The sequence below is a fragment of the Lepisma saccharinum genome, chromosome 3 (assembly GCF_977018435.1).
Source record: "Lepisma saccharinum chromosome 3, izLepSacc3.1, whole genome shotgun sequence".
In the NCBI taxonomy this organism is placed as follows: domain Eukaryota; kingdom Metazoa; phylum Arthropoda; class Insecta; order Zygentoma; family Lepismatidae; genus Lepisma; species Lepisma saccharinum.
In genome coordinates this window covers 103,004,714-103,019,310 of record NC_139231.1, presented here as the reverse complement: position 1 = coordinate 103,019,310, position 14,597 = coordinate 103,004,714, and the positions used below count along the sequence as shown (strand labels likewise).

General features: G+C 36.3%; 1 pseudogene; it reads left to right on the top strand.

Annotated features, from left to right (window-relative positions):
- Window positions 1-1,342: 1,342 nt before the first annotated feature.
- LOC145985622 (uncharacterized) lies at window positions 1,343-2,131 on the top strand (annotated as a pseudogene).
- The last annotated feature ends 12,466 nt before the right edge of the window (window positions 2,132-14,597 follow it).

Sequence of the window (14,597 nt, the reverse complement as noted above, 5' to 3'; positions counted from 1 at the left end):
CCACGTAGGTGTCTGTGACTTTGGAGTAATCTGATGATGGATGGTGGATAAGTAAAATTGGTGAAGGATTGATATTTGTATAAATCTTGATATTTTGAAAGATTATACTTTGCAAGTTAATCTTTAATAGTTTGTTTAAACTGTATAGAGACATTTTTGTTCATAACAGAATCTTGAAAATGCTTTTATAGTGGCATAATCTTCAAAAAGATTGGGTACTTGTGAAAAGTGCCAAGTTTAAATTTGAAGCAGGAAATTATAATCTGCTTGCATCTGCATTATCAAGCTAGTAGATGAATAATGCATTATCTCAAATGGATGTTTTGAGAAATAAGACTTAAAGTGAGAGAAATATCTTCTGCATTTTGGATGTGAATGTGTTTGTGTTCGTCTTGTCTAGTAATTGTGCTGTCTAATGTGTTTATGTTTGTCTTGTGTAGTAGTTCCTCCATTCATATTGGGGGTTAGACGTAGAGCTGACAACTCTGCACTGTAAAAGCCATGTCAAGAATCAGCAATATAAGGCCATGGATGTTCCCAAGGTAAAATATTGTTCGTTCGTGGATTTCCCATATCTCACGTGTCCCTTGCAGTTGTTGATATCGCATGATACACGAAACACTCCGTGGTGATGTGGTTAGCACAGCTCGCTACGGCGCCAGTTATTTCTCGGGTTTAAATCCTGGTCTAGACATTGGTGTCATTTGTTATTTCATCATATCATCCTCATCTTCGCGATTAGCCAAATGTGGCAGAAAAACGAATTAAAATAAACCAAATCAATCAATCAATTATGGAGATATTTTAGAATGAGTAATCTTGAATTTCAGTCCGCCCATTATTTGTCTTGGTCAGTTTATAAATACTGTCAATGCTTCCTTCTTACAACATCGCAAGTATCATTAATGTTTTGGATTTTGCTCAGGCAAGACTCCCAAGTTGTTGTTTTCAAGTCGTCTCTCTTAACGAGGAAAGCTAGTGGCAACCCTGCCACGTGCCTTTGGTAGCTATGTCAGAGCAAGTGTTTGCTGTGTTGGGTTGCATACTTACATGATAGATTTTAAGCGCTTATAGTGCAGAAACTAAGCGCTTTCGAGGTAAACTTTATAGGGAAAAGTTACTTGTTTTTATGATATCTACCAGCACTCAAGCGTTGTTGAAAGAGTTTTGCGACACCCTGTATATGTACTAAGACAAAAGCAACAAATATTAGGTACCTATGTTCAATAATTTATAGATAAACCTTTTTTTTCATTGTACAGGGTGCATAGGCTATTTGAGGACACCACATTTTCAATGTATAAAAACTTTATGCCTTATATATGTGTCGTTTCTGTTGCTGATGACTGAACCTATATTAACTCGAGAAATGTAAAGAAGCACTGTGATTGTGACCATACATGCAAAACACAAAGATTTAGAAATTGCCAGGTTCCTGAATGTTGCCAGATCATTTGTCCATAAAGTTCTGAAAGAGTTGGAAGCCTCCAGTTTGAATGTTACAAGAGTTTCGAAGCGAAAAGGGCATTCTCGATGTTCTGACATTATCTTGACACCAGAATTTGTCCGAAAGGTTCAGGAAATTATCAATGATACTCTCGAAAAGTTAATGAGGCCCTTTGCAAAGGAACTCAAGGTGTCAGAGAGCACAATTCGAACATTGGTTCATAAAGACATTCGATACAAGTCGTATGCGATGAGCAAAGGTCAATTCAGATCTGCTAAAACAAAAGAGAATCATCTTATCCGTGCAAAATGGTTACTCAGCAAAGTAAAAAAAACCTGAGTAACATGGCATGCTGTGGTTTTTCTCTGATGAGAAAAACTTTGATCAAGACCAAAATGTCAATCGCCGAAATAACAGAGGGTTATGTAAGGATCCTTCTGAAGTTCCCAGAGTTATGCATACCAAGTTGTGAGTAACGAAGGACACGTCATGCCACCCCACTTCTTTCCACAGGGTCTTCAAGTTAATGCTACAGCCTACATTGAGGTTCTGCAGTGTGTTGTTAAGCTCTGGATAGACAGTGTACGCAATGGCAGGCCGTACGTATTTCAACAGGACTCTGCTCCTTCTCATAAGGCTCACATTACCCAAGAATGGATGTCGGACAATCTCCATACCCAATAATGGATGTCAGACAATCTCCATGACCATGTCACACCCAACATGTGGCCCCCTAACTCTCCAGATCTTAATCCCTTGGACTATTATGAGTGGAGCGTTGTTGAAAGATAGACTAATAAACATCCACACAACACCAGAGACCACTTGATTCAGGCCTGCCAACGCTTTTGGTCCAATCTCAAGAACATTATTGAGGCTGAAGGCGATTTTATAGAATAAACCTATTCAGAAGCTTTTGTTTCTCATATGTACCAATTTTCATAAAAATATATTTAATTTTGGACGAGGTATGGTTATTTTTCAAAATTTACGTAAATAACCTCAAATAGCCTATGCACTCTGTACATGTTTGTATTCCTCTTCATGTTTTTATTTTATTATTATTTCTTTCAATGTATACCCTTTATTCCATTGTATTCCAAGACAAGGGTCTGTTGTAAGAACGGCCGAGGCCAAAACATGCCCGCTCTAATAAATACTATTTATTATTATTATAATATTACTGATGCCACACGACGAGAAAAGTAATTATACTGAAATGATTTTCACAAAAAAAAAAAAACATGTTGTAGCTCTGCTGATACTGTCTTCTCGACTAACTGCTCCAAACCACTGCCCAGGAGGTACAAACCGGTAAGTTATTATCAGTGAGTGACAGTTCAGAACCTCGATTCAACTCCTGTGTCAAAAATAAACCGAACAGAAATATACACTCTCTAAACCCTGTAGACGGCCAGAATAATGACACACGTCGTGAAAAACACTTGTTGGATATTGTCTACCAGAACGTTCGTGGCTTACGTACTAAAATTAAAGATTTTTACGTGGCCATAAACGCCAATAACTATGATGTAGTCATTTGTACCGAAACGTGGGTGAATTCAACACATAACAGTTCTGAACTTTTTGATGACCGGTACAATGTATTCAGAGCCGATCGTAAATCGTTGCAAACTAACAAAAACCTGGGAGGGGGTGTAATGATTGGAATCAAAAGGGAACTTATTGCGATTCAAGTAGAATGTTTAATAGATGATCCAAATATTGATATTATAATAGTTAAAATTCGAACAATTCCTGGTAGTTATATATATATGTGTGCAATTTATATACCTCCTAATTCTGATATTGCCCTGTATGATGCTCTTTTCAACTGTATAACTATGCATTGCCCGCCGGGGAGTCCGATTCTGATAAATGATGATTTTAACATTCCGGAAATTCGCGATACAGATTGCAAAGCATTAAACAACAATAAAACCTGTCAATCATTATGTAACTTTCTCCAACTAACTGGTCTACAAAACAAAAATAATATTAGGAATAATTATGGGAAAATGCTTGACCTAGTACTAACAAATCTGAACCACATAAAATTGTCCAGGGAAGAACCTCTGTCCGTTCCTGAGGATAAGCATCACCCTACTTTATATTTGAAAGTAAGTCATGTACGTTGTAAAACAAGAAATCCGGAACCAAACGAGAAACGCTACAATTTTAGGAAAGCTGATTTTAACAGTATGCATAAAAAATTTACTTCGATAGATTGGGAAGAATTGAAATTGTGCTCAGACGTTAATATTGCCGTTGAAACATTTTATCAGATCGTCACGTCCGTGTTCGATGATTGCATTCCTCTTTCAACCCCCTCCTCCCGCCACTACCCTTGTTGGTTCACGCGACAGATTATAAGGGATCTGGCATCCAAAGCAAAACATCATTGTAAAATGAAGCATAACGTAGGGAATACTCAAATGCATGCAACAAAATTCAAAAATATACGAACCAGACTAAAAAAGAATATTCAGGATGCGTACTCAAACTACTTGAAAAGCATTGAAGCTAGTGTTAAAACAGGGGACATGAAGCAATTCTGGTCCTTCATAAGAAATAAAAAACGACCATCATACGCACAACTTATCTGTCATGAAAATCAAGAACTCGATAGCAACAACTCAATTGCCGAAGCGTTTGCGAAACACTTTCACTCTGTTTACATACAGGAACCGTCTTGTTACGAACCACCAACCCCTCTGTCTGAAACCGACGCCCTTCTATCTTCTCTAAATTTACAGGATATATCAATCGCTGAAGTAGAAGCAGCAATAAAGAACCTTAAACCTAAAGAAACGGCAGGGCCTGATCTTATCCCCCCCTACGTAATCAAGGGGTGTGGTGAAAGTCTAAAATATCCGCTACATATACTCTTCAACCTTGTAATACAAACATCGAGATTTCCAGATAAATGGAAATTATCCCAAATTTGTCCCATACCAAAAACATCAGATAAATCTCAAATTTCAAACTACAGACCAATTGCGATACTCTCTGCGCCAGCTAAACTATTAGAACAGATTCTTTATAAACACTTTTTTGCTCACGTAAAACCAATTCTCTCCTCGCACCAGCACGGATTCGTACCAAAGAGATCTGTCGTGACGAACCTCGTAGAAATTTCAAACTTCATTTCCACCGAACTTGACAACAGAGGTCAGGTAGACGTTATATACACAGATTTCTGCAAAGCGTTCGACACTGTAAACCATGATATTCTCTTGAAAAAATTAGCATTTTGTAACTTCTCCTCTTCCCTCGTAGATTTAATGTGCTCGTATCTCAAAAACAGAAAACAATACGTAAATTATCAAGGTTGCTGCTCCGATGAATTTGTAGTTGGCTCAGGCGTACCTCAAGGTTCTAATCTTGGTCCCTTGTTGTATTTAATATTAATTAATGACCTACCAAAACAGCTTTGAAATTCCGAGAAACTCTTATTCGCTGACGATTTAAAATTCTATAGGAGCATCCACAATGAAGATGATTCCATTAAATTACAAGAGGATATCGAAAATCTCAATGCATGGTGTAAGGCAAATAAAGTTAATCTTAACCATAAGAAATGCAGGGCCGTAACATTTACCCGATTGAAATCCCCAATACACTATAACTACGAAATAGCACACACACAAATAGACAGTGCAAACTCAATAACAGATCTTGGTGTAGTGTTCGATGATAAATTATCGTTTCAGTCACATATCACAAAGACTGTTAATGACGCGCATAGAAAACTGGGGTTCATTATGAGAACTGCAAAAGAATTCAATGGAAAAAAAGCGTTGTTATCATTATTTAACCTATATGTTAGGCCCAAATTAGAATACGCATCTATAGTGTGGAGTCCACAAACCAGTAAACAAATAGATGTTATTGAAAAAGTTCAAAATAAGTTCACTCGCTATATAGTTTTTAGGATAGATGGTGCATATCCAAAGATGACACCTTATAACGAATTACTAATTAAATTACACATTACCTCCCTTGCAAACAGAAGAACCATACATCAGCTCCTTTTTCTTTTCAAACTTCTTAACGACAAATTGGATTCTTCCTCTCTGCTTTCAAAAATAGCTTTCTATGTCCCCCACCCAAAGTTGCGATCAAGAAAGCAACTCTTTGCAATTTCCCGCACCCTTACAAAATCAGCAGAAATGGCTCCCCTGCGAAGAATGTGTAGCTTGTATAATGAATGGTTAGAGAGGGGCATACACTTGGACATATTTGCTAAATTTTCTGAGTATAAACGCTATTTAATGGACAACATTCTTGCTTAATTTTTTTTATTTTTTATTTTTTTATTATTATTAATACTATTATTATTATTTTTACCTTCTTTATGTGTATATATATATATACCCATACATATATGAATGTAATTGTGTAAGGTTTGATTCATTTTTTATCCACGGTAATGTTGAAGGACGATATATATAACCCCTATATGTATTTTTTTTTATATCTGAAATGTGTATAAATATTATTTTGATGTGTATAAATCCTATGTAAGACATTTACTGTGCACTGTAAAAGGACAGATGCCTGTTGTGCGCAGGATAATAAATAAATAAATTTCTAATTCCGTGAACAGAATAGAATTTCTTCTTTGGGTATCTAATACTTGAATTTGTGCATACTGAAACTATACACCACTTATGATTACTTTTCTTCCTATTCATTTGATACAGATTAATCCTTCAGTTTAATGGCGTAAAGGACACATACGAAGTAAAAGAACAACTATAGCAATCTCAGGTAAAACACAAACCTCTTATTGAATGCTAATGTCATGTTTACAGTACACCATAACTAGTAATATACTGTGCCCCATACATAGTTGAACCGTTATTGCATGCAGTATATGCATCTCTAAGAACTGGAATATTTCTAAAGGTAATAAAAAATAGTTTGATAATACCCATACATAAAAATGACTCAAAAACAGAAGTAAAAAATTACAGGCCGAAAACCTTGACATTTAAATTTTCAAGATTTATAGAGAAAATTGTCTCAAACAATATAATAAAATTCTGTAATAAATATGACATAATTAACAATTATCAACATGGGTTGCAAAAGAAAAAATCAGTAAATACGGCTATAGGTTAATTTGTTGAGTATGTAACGGAAATATTAGAAAGGCGTGAAGTGGCAAATGCAGTCTTTCTAGATCTGTCAAAAGCATTTGACAGAATAAACTGCAAAGTGGTCATGAATAAGCTTTTTAATTATGAAATAAGAGGAAATAATGGAAAGACCATTTAATCTATTTCAATCATATTTGCAAGATCGAAATCAATACACACAAATACAATATACAAAAGAGAGAGTATTCATTCATTCATTCATGCATTCATTCCTTTATTTGGAACCTAACAGCTTTTATGCCGTTTTTTGTCCATAACAATACACATATAAAATGTACACAATTGTTTTACAAGAAAATTATCAGTCCTTCCTCCCTATTTTACAGAGATTAGATTTTTTTTTAAAGAACACTTTGCCTTTTACAATTGTATGTTACACTTCCTTAATCCACACATCTGGATTAACAACTAAACAAATGTGTTGGAAACTGAACCTTTAGATTATTTAAAGTTTTATAAAAGATATTTCTCTCCACATAGCAGCTTTTCTGTTTGTTATTTTTCCTGTTTCATATAAGTGTATCATATTTGTTAGTACATTGTTGAAAGGATGCTCACAATATGATTTCACTTTAAAGAGCATATTTGCTGCTAACATCTTCTGTCTACATGAAATGGAACATTCACCCGTTTCCATGTATACTACTACATTTGGAGTGCTGTTCATAACGCCTAAACATCATCTCAAGAATTTTCTTTGTATGACATCAATGGAATTCAATTTTCCTTCTATCAAGTTACACATTGCCAATAGAGAATAATCTATCATAGGCCGAAAATAATTCTTGTAAAATAAAAGCATAACTCGAAGATGACATCCCCACTGAGTATTTGCTATTGCTTTGAACAAATTAAACACTTTTTCTGATTTGACTTGTATTGCTATAATTTGGTCCTTCCAAGTGAGTTTTTCATCCAAGATGACACCTAAATATTTTACTCTGGATGTAATGGGAATTCTTGTTTTTCGAGACATTGAGTGAACTATTGGAGGTGTTCCCTTTTTACTAAAAATTGTAATATTAGATTTTTCCATTGAAATAGAGAGTTTTTTACTTTCAAGCCACTTTTGCACTTCCAATATTTGTTCCTCTAAAACAGGAAAATCAGTATGAATTTGTGCCGTGGACATATAGATACAGATATCATCTGCATATTGAAGATAATTGATTGTTGGAATTAATTTCCTTTTCATCCCAATCATATATATGTTGAATAACAAAGGACTTAAAGGATTTCCTTGAGGTAACCCTTTGCAGGCTGAATACGGTCTTCTACTTTCACTGAAAAAGTGGAAATATACAGATCTTTTACTCAGTAACTTCCATAATATCAAAACATAGTTGTGAGGTATTTTTAGCTGTTGCATTGTTTGGATTAGGATATTAATATCTACATTATCATAAGCTGCACTTACATCTAAGAATGCAGCTAATACAATTCTGTTTCTTTTCAGTGAGTCGAAAATATATGAGGAAAGAGTGATTACTCCGTCCTGGCATCCTAATCCCTTTCGAAATCCTATTTGTTCGAACTGAAATATGTTTTGGCTTTCTAAAAACCATTCTATTCTTTTTTGTATCAGTTTCTCAAATATCTTTCCTATAACTGACGTCAAAGCTATAGGTCTATATGATTTACCTACTTGAGGGTCCTTGCCTGTTTTTAAAATTGGAATAATCAACTGTTTGGACCAACCTTCTGGTACTTTTCCATTATTTAAGAATTTATTAAAAATTGTGCACATCACCGTTAACGCTACATCTGGAAGGTGATTAATCATCGAATAAGTAATTCCATCCATCCCTGGAGCAGATTCTTTACTGTTGCCGATGATTTCATAGATTTCCTCTTTTGAAATTGGAGTTGCAAAACCTTTCGCCGAACATAGTTTTGATGTGTAACTACATGATTCATTTGGTGTTTCAATTACTCCATCTGGTACTGTACGTATGAGTTTCTGAATAAATTCAGTCTTCCAATTTGATTTCAAAGGGACTACATTTGCTGTACGAGGATTTTTGAGCGACCTAAACTTTTTCCACACATATCCTAATTTCATGGTTGGGTGCAAATTTTCACAAAATAATTTCCATGATTTTCTTTTTGCTTTTATGCATAATCTCTTTGATTTGCCATAGAACGTCTGAATGCTATCCAGTTCTCCGGATTTGGTTGGCGTTCTTGCTAATTTGACTCTATGTAGTTTTGCTTCAGCACACTCTTCTGTCCACTAGTATATGTTTGGGAAGTGTTGCTGACTACTTTTTATCACCCTGGGACAACTCAAGTCCATCGCAGCCGAAATTATTTTTACAAACTCCTCATATGTAATATTATCAGGTTTTAATCCATCATCCTCTGAGAAATAAATATTTAAAAGTTTAGTATAATTAGACCAATTAGCTTTGAATACTTTCCATTTACGAATAGTTAATATTCTTTCGTTTGTTGCATGGCAATAAGCCAGATAAAAACAACATGGATAATGATCGCTTGTTCTCAAGTCCATATCGGCCTCCCATGTAAAGTCTGCACAATACTTTTCTGAAATTAATGTTAAGTCTATAGATGACGGATTACTTCCATTTCTAGGCATATGAGTAGGTGAACCATCATTTATTATAGTTAACTGTTCCACCTCCATCCATTCAACAACAGTTCGACCTAACTTATCTGCTGCCTGTTGACCCCACAATGGTACAACGATATGTAATGGTAATAATTATAGTGTACTATGTAATAATGTTGTTATGTTATGAAAGACGATGGTCCAACACGCTAGACATCAGACGGTGAACTCCGTGCAGTTAGACGAGAAAGGAATTTGGGGGATTTATATACAATATAAATAATGAATACTGACCCTTGTGTTACTCCTGTTTTAACATATTTCTTATCTGAATTGTAAATCGTTCTTACACTCTCTTTCATATATTGTATTTGTGTGTATTGATTTCTATCTTGCAAATATGATTGAAATAGATTAAATGGTCTTTCCATTATTTCCTCTTATTCCATAATTAAAAAGCTTATTCATGGCCACTTTGCGGTTTACTCTGTCAAATGCTTTTGACAGATCTAGAAAGACTGCATTTGCCACTTCACGCCTTTCTAATATTTCTATTACATACTCAACAAATTGACCTATAGCCGCAGTGGCGTCTCGTGGCCTCAAATTTGGCCGGGGCTTATTTTTTAAAGAATTTAAAATATAATGACAATTCACATGAATTACAAAAAAAAGGTATTTTTTTCTTCTAGACTACAAAACTGGACTTACTTTTTTGAAAGAATTTAAAATGTAATGACAAATTACATGAATTACAAAAAAACGGGTATTTTTCTTCTTCTAAACTACAAAACTGGACTTATTTTTTTTAAAGAATTTAAAATATAATGACAATTCACATGATTACTAAAGAAACAGGTATTGTTCTGAAACATACCTTTCTACGAACGTTGACTCCTGTTCTTCTGCTCAGCAAATTTTGTTATTACTTTTTCGTTGAAGCCCTCTTTGTTTGAAATGTAGTCTATGTCTATTGTAAGCAAGTGCCAAGGCATTTGGTCTGTCTTGTCCGATTGCATTTCTTAAGCAGGTTTTAATACGCTTCAATGTGTTGAAACATCGTTCAGATTCAGCTGTTGCCACTGGAGTTATTAAAACTGTTTGTCATTTTTACTGTTTCTGAAAAGGTACCCTCTAAATAATTTTAAATAAAAAATGAATGCAATCTACTGATAGAATTTATGTTTTTCAACTCTTCACTACAATAAAGAACACGAAGTTCCCTCTTTAGTTTTCCCTCTTCTATGAAGGGATAATAAATCTGGGAAGATGCCTCTGTTTAAAGATTGTTCTCTTTCATTATGTCCTCGTAGAGCAAGTTCATGTCGACCACAGAATTTTAAGCTATCGATAATTCTATTTAATATATGCCTATTTTTTCGGACAAATTCACTGTGTCTTGTAATTGACAGCCTATGTCCTTCATCAATTTGTGTTCGAACATCAACCCTGCCAAACTCACTCAAACATAGCGAATGAAAGCCACCAAAACACTACAGAACAACACGCGAGATCGAACCCGACGCAACGGAGCTAGCTCCGAATCAGCACTCAAATCCATTGCACTCTTCCCTCCTCTCTCTGCTAGCATGTGACCTTCACCACTGCCTTCACTGTAGCGTAGGTGGGTGTAGGCCACGCCTTCCTTTGCGACGTGCCCCGGAAAACGATAATTGACATCAATGCCGCTAGGAGCGCTGTCGTATCCATTGCAACAGACGATGAATTTACGTGGTAAAAATCGCCTTTTAAAAGACTGTGTGATAGTTATGCGTTATGGTGATTGATAATTACGTCAATACGTCTGTTTTTCTTTAGGGGCTAAGCCCCAAGGGACGAGACGCCACTGTATAGCTGTATTTACTGATTCTTTTCTTGTGGAATCCATGTTGAGAATTGTTAATTATGTCATATTGTGCATTTTTTTCTTTTTTTGTGTAATATAAATATCTGTTTCATCAATAGTAGTATAGTGTGTGCAGTAAGGGATTATTTCAGTAGCAGACAACACTTCTAAAATCGATGTTTTAAAAGATATAGAAAAACGTAGTACACTAGACTCTCGCTAATCCGGCCATTGCTTGCACATATGGGTGCCGGATTTCCAGAGGGTCGGAAATTACGTACTACTATGTAGTTTAAACACATAGGGACTATACAGGCTGTACTTTACGTGTTTCCTTTTAGAAGCCATAGTATGTACTGAACTTTACTGTAAGAAAGTCACAATTTCAAATACTGTACGTATGTATAGCATTGTTTAACATTTTTAACTAACAACATTGTTGAACACGATAATTAATTGTTGTGCGCTTCATTTCTACTTGAGTGACTATAGGCTGGATGTGGACCGGACTACTGAGAGAGCGGACTATTGAGGGCCGGATTAGCGAGAGTCTAGTGTATTTGTATAATAAATAATAGCCCAAGGCTCGACAGCCCTCGAAAGGGTCTGGGCCTATCTTCCGGCTGCCAGTCTCACTCCCACAATCTTACCTAGAGGTGTGGAGTTCTTCAACCTGGAATGTGGTTACGTGTGGTTAGCATGTCAAACCCCCAGCCGTTGTAGGAGATTTCCAAGACCGGGGTACACTACTCACTCGTAGCTCCCCAATTTCCTCACAATGGTGGGTTGCCACCGGCCCTATACACTGGCCGAAAATTCCCGGAGACTGAAGATATTTCTAAATTTTTTTATAACTCATTAACCCCACCCCCCACACACACATAATTTCTTTGTAATCTTGAATTTTATTTGAATTTTAATCTGTACTTTTTGGGATTAGGTGGTAGACCAGCAACAGCTGAAACTCGCCCAGCAATAAAGTCAATTCAATTCAATTTACCTTCATTTAATACTCTTAAACTTTTGAAAATTGGACTTCGTTTACAAAGACCCCCCTGATAACTCGTGAGCCCCCCTCCCTGGACATCAATTCTAGCTACAGGCCTGGAGAGAATACATAAACTACAGAAGCGTGGTCTCAGAATAATGAATTGCAATAATGGGTTACAGTTCACCATGTAGGCAGATATTCAAAGAAAAAGGCATAATGACTATCTATTCCTTATATGTATACAAGACCATCTTGTATGTCAAACTATGTACTGGTCAAACTATAAAAAATAAAGAAGTACATAGGTATAATATTAGACAAAAAAACAAATTTTCACAGGATAACGTTGAAACTTATCATAACCAAATCAGACTCCAACAAATGCAGATACCATATTCTACAATAAATTACAAAACAACATCAAGGAACAACATAAAGCTCCTTGTAGAGCTCTGTACAATGGAAGAATAAAATAGAATACTTGAGTATTTCTCAGTTCAAAGGTATGATAAAAAAATTTCTCTATTTTGTTTAACATTTTTAAATTTTTTTCTCTATTTTTTTTTTGCTAACTTGTCAAACTGTAAAATAATTTTCATGTATTCTACCATCATATATATTCTACCATTAAATTACTAGAAATGTTAAAAACCTTATAATAGTGTGTTGACATATGTAATTGTAAATGAATTGTCCTGCTCAACATCGGGCTAGTTCCGAAAGTCGCAGTGGCCTGGAGATTGGCATCTAAAGAGATTTCCTGCCCCGGCGCGATACAGAGACACCTAGCGACATATCAGGGAACTAGGAATTCTTCTCTGTTGTGTCCTAAGCCAGAGCACAGGCCATGGGCGAGAGGACCATGCCTCCCCCTGCCTTCACCACCCCCTCCCTTCCGTGACCGCTGTGAAAGGGCACCACCTGTTTCATTTCATTCTGGTTCCGGCTTCTTTCAAGATTTCTCCACTGGCAAAATATTCACTGCTGGCTGGCCCTTGCTTGGAAAGTCAGGACCTTCACAAATGAGATTTGGATTGAATAAATTTTGTTGATTACAGTGGCTGCTATAATTATGTGGAATTTATCTTAGTGCGGTTGAGATTATAAATTGAGAGTAAAGAAGGAGGTAGAGATTATAAAGTAACGACGAATCAAGTAAGAATAACTAATTGAAAGTACGCTGGGGCTGTGTAGTCTTTCTAATGGAGCGTGTTAAAAATGTAAACATAAACATAGGTGAGATCTTGCCCGGTCCTATGGAACTTCCGGTTTAGGCCAGTTCCCGTTGTTTCCAGTACAGATTCACCGGCATACGAAGTAAGAAATGAGCGCTTGTTTTCATCAATTGTGCGACGATAGTCAAGAAAGGTATTTGTTAAAGTTCTATTATAAAGGAGTGGACGTCAAGAATCCGTCGGATGATCAACTGCAGAGCAGATTATTAAAACATGACGTGTCTATGTGTCCACCAGTTGTATAGCACACTACCACTACGTATCTCATGTACACGCACGACGAACTGACAAAGTACGAAAGTTTAGATATATTCAATGATTTTGTAAATGGAAAAGTGAGGGAAAGATAATTCTATAAAACTAGTGATATTATTATATTATGTTGTATACTTAAGTGAATCTTGGCCAACAAATCTGCAGAAGTAATGACACATGCAAATGCTAGTAAATATGTGTGCTTTCAACTTCGCCGGGAGAATCTATAACATGGCATGCCACTTTCACTTGCACGAATTTACTTCAAACAACAAGGAAGTTTTCAGACTGAAGCGACAAGCGATATCCAGATTTCGCACAAAAGCATTTTATCTAAAGCAAACCATTCACCACGCTTGCGCAAATAACAGGACGGGGCAACACAATGCACAGTATTGATAAAATGGCCCAGTCCGAGCGACATGAAAGCGAGAAGCAACACCTGCAATTTGTCGTGTCGCTTTAATTGGGAAGGTGTTGTTTATTTTTTTAATGTTGGTTTCCAAGAGACACGTATCGCTTCAGTCTGAAAGTTTCCTTTCGAACCAATTCACCACGAGAAAATGCACGTGTCGCTTGGACTGTTCTGTTTCTCAGTACTATGCATCGTGTCGCCTCGGTCTGTTGTACTCGTATACAAGGTGGATTGTTTCCTTTAGAATAAGGGGCCGTTGCTTGTCGCTTCGGTGTGTAATCTCCGTGCCACTTGAAACTGAATCCTCAGTGATCAACGAAATGTATCGAACCGAAGGGACGCGACAAGCTGCACGTGTCGCTCAGATTCCCAATGGCGTGTATTGTGCCGCCTGAGTCTTGATTTCCCATGCACGGTAAATGCTTATTTATAGACTAAATGGACCTGTGTCGCTTGTCACTTCGGTGTGAACCACTGCTGTCACGTGTCGCTTCGGTTTGAAATCTTACTAAGAGCCGTTCTTTTCATCACAACACAATACGCAGATAAGCGATCAACATGCTTGCAACAAAATGCAAGTCGTACAACTCCTTTACGGATACCAATCCTTTTTTCGTTCTGCTTGTATCCACAGGTTTCGTCTCTCTACGTCCTTCGGAAACCTACAAAGT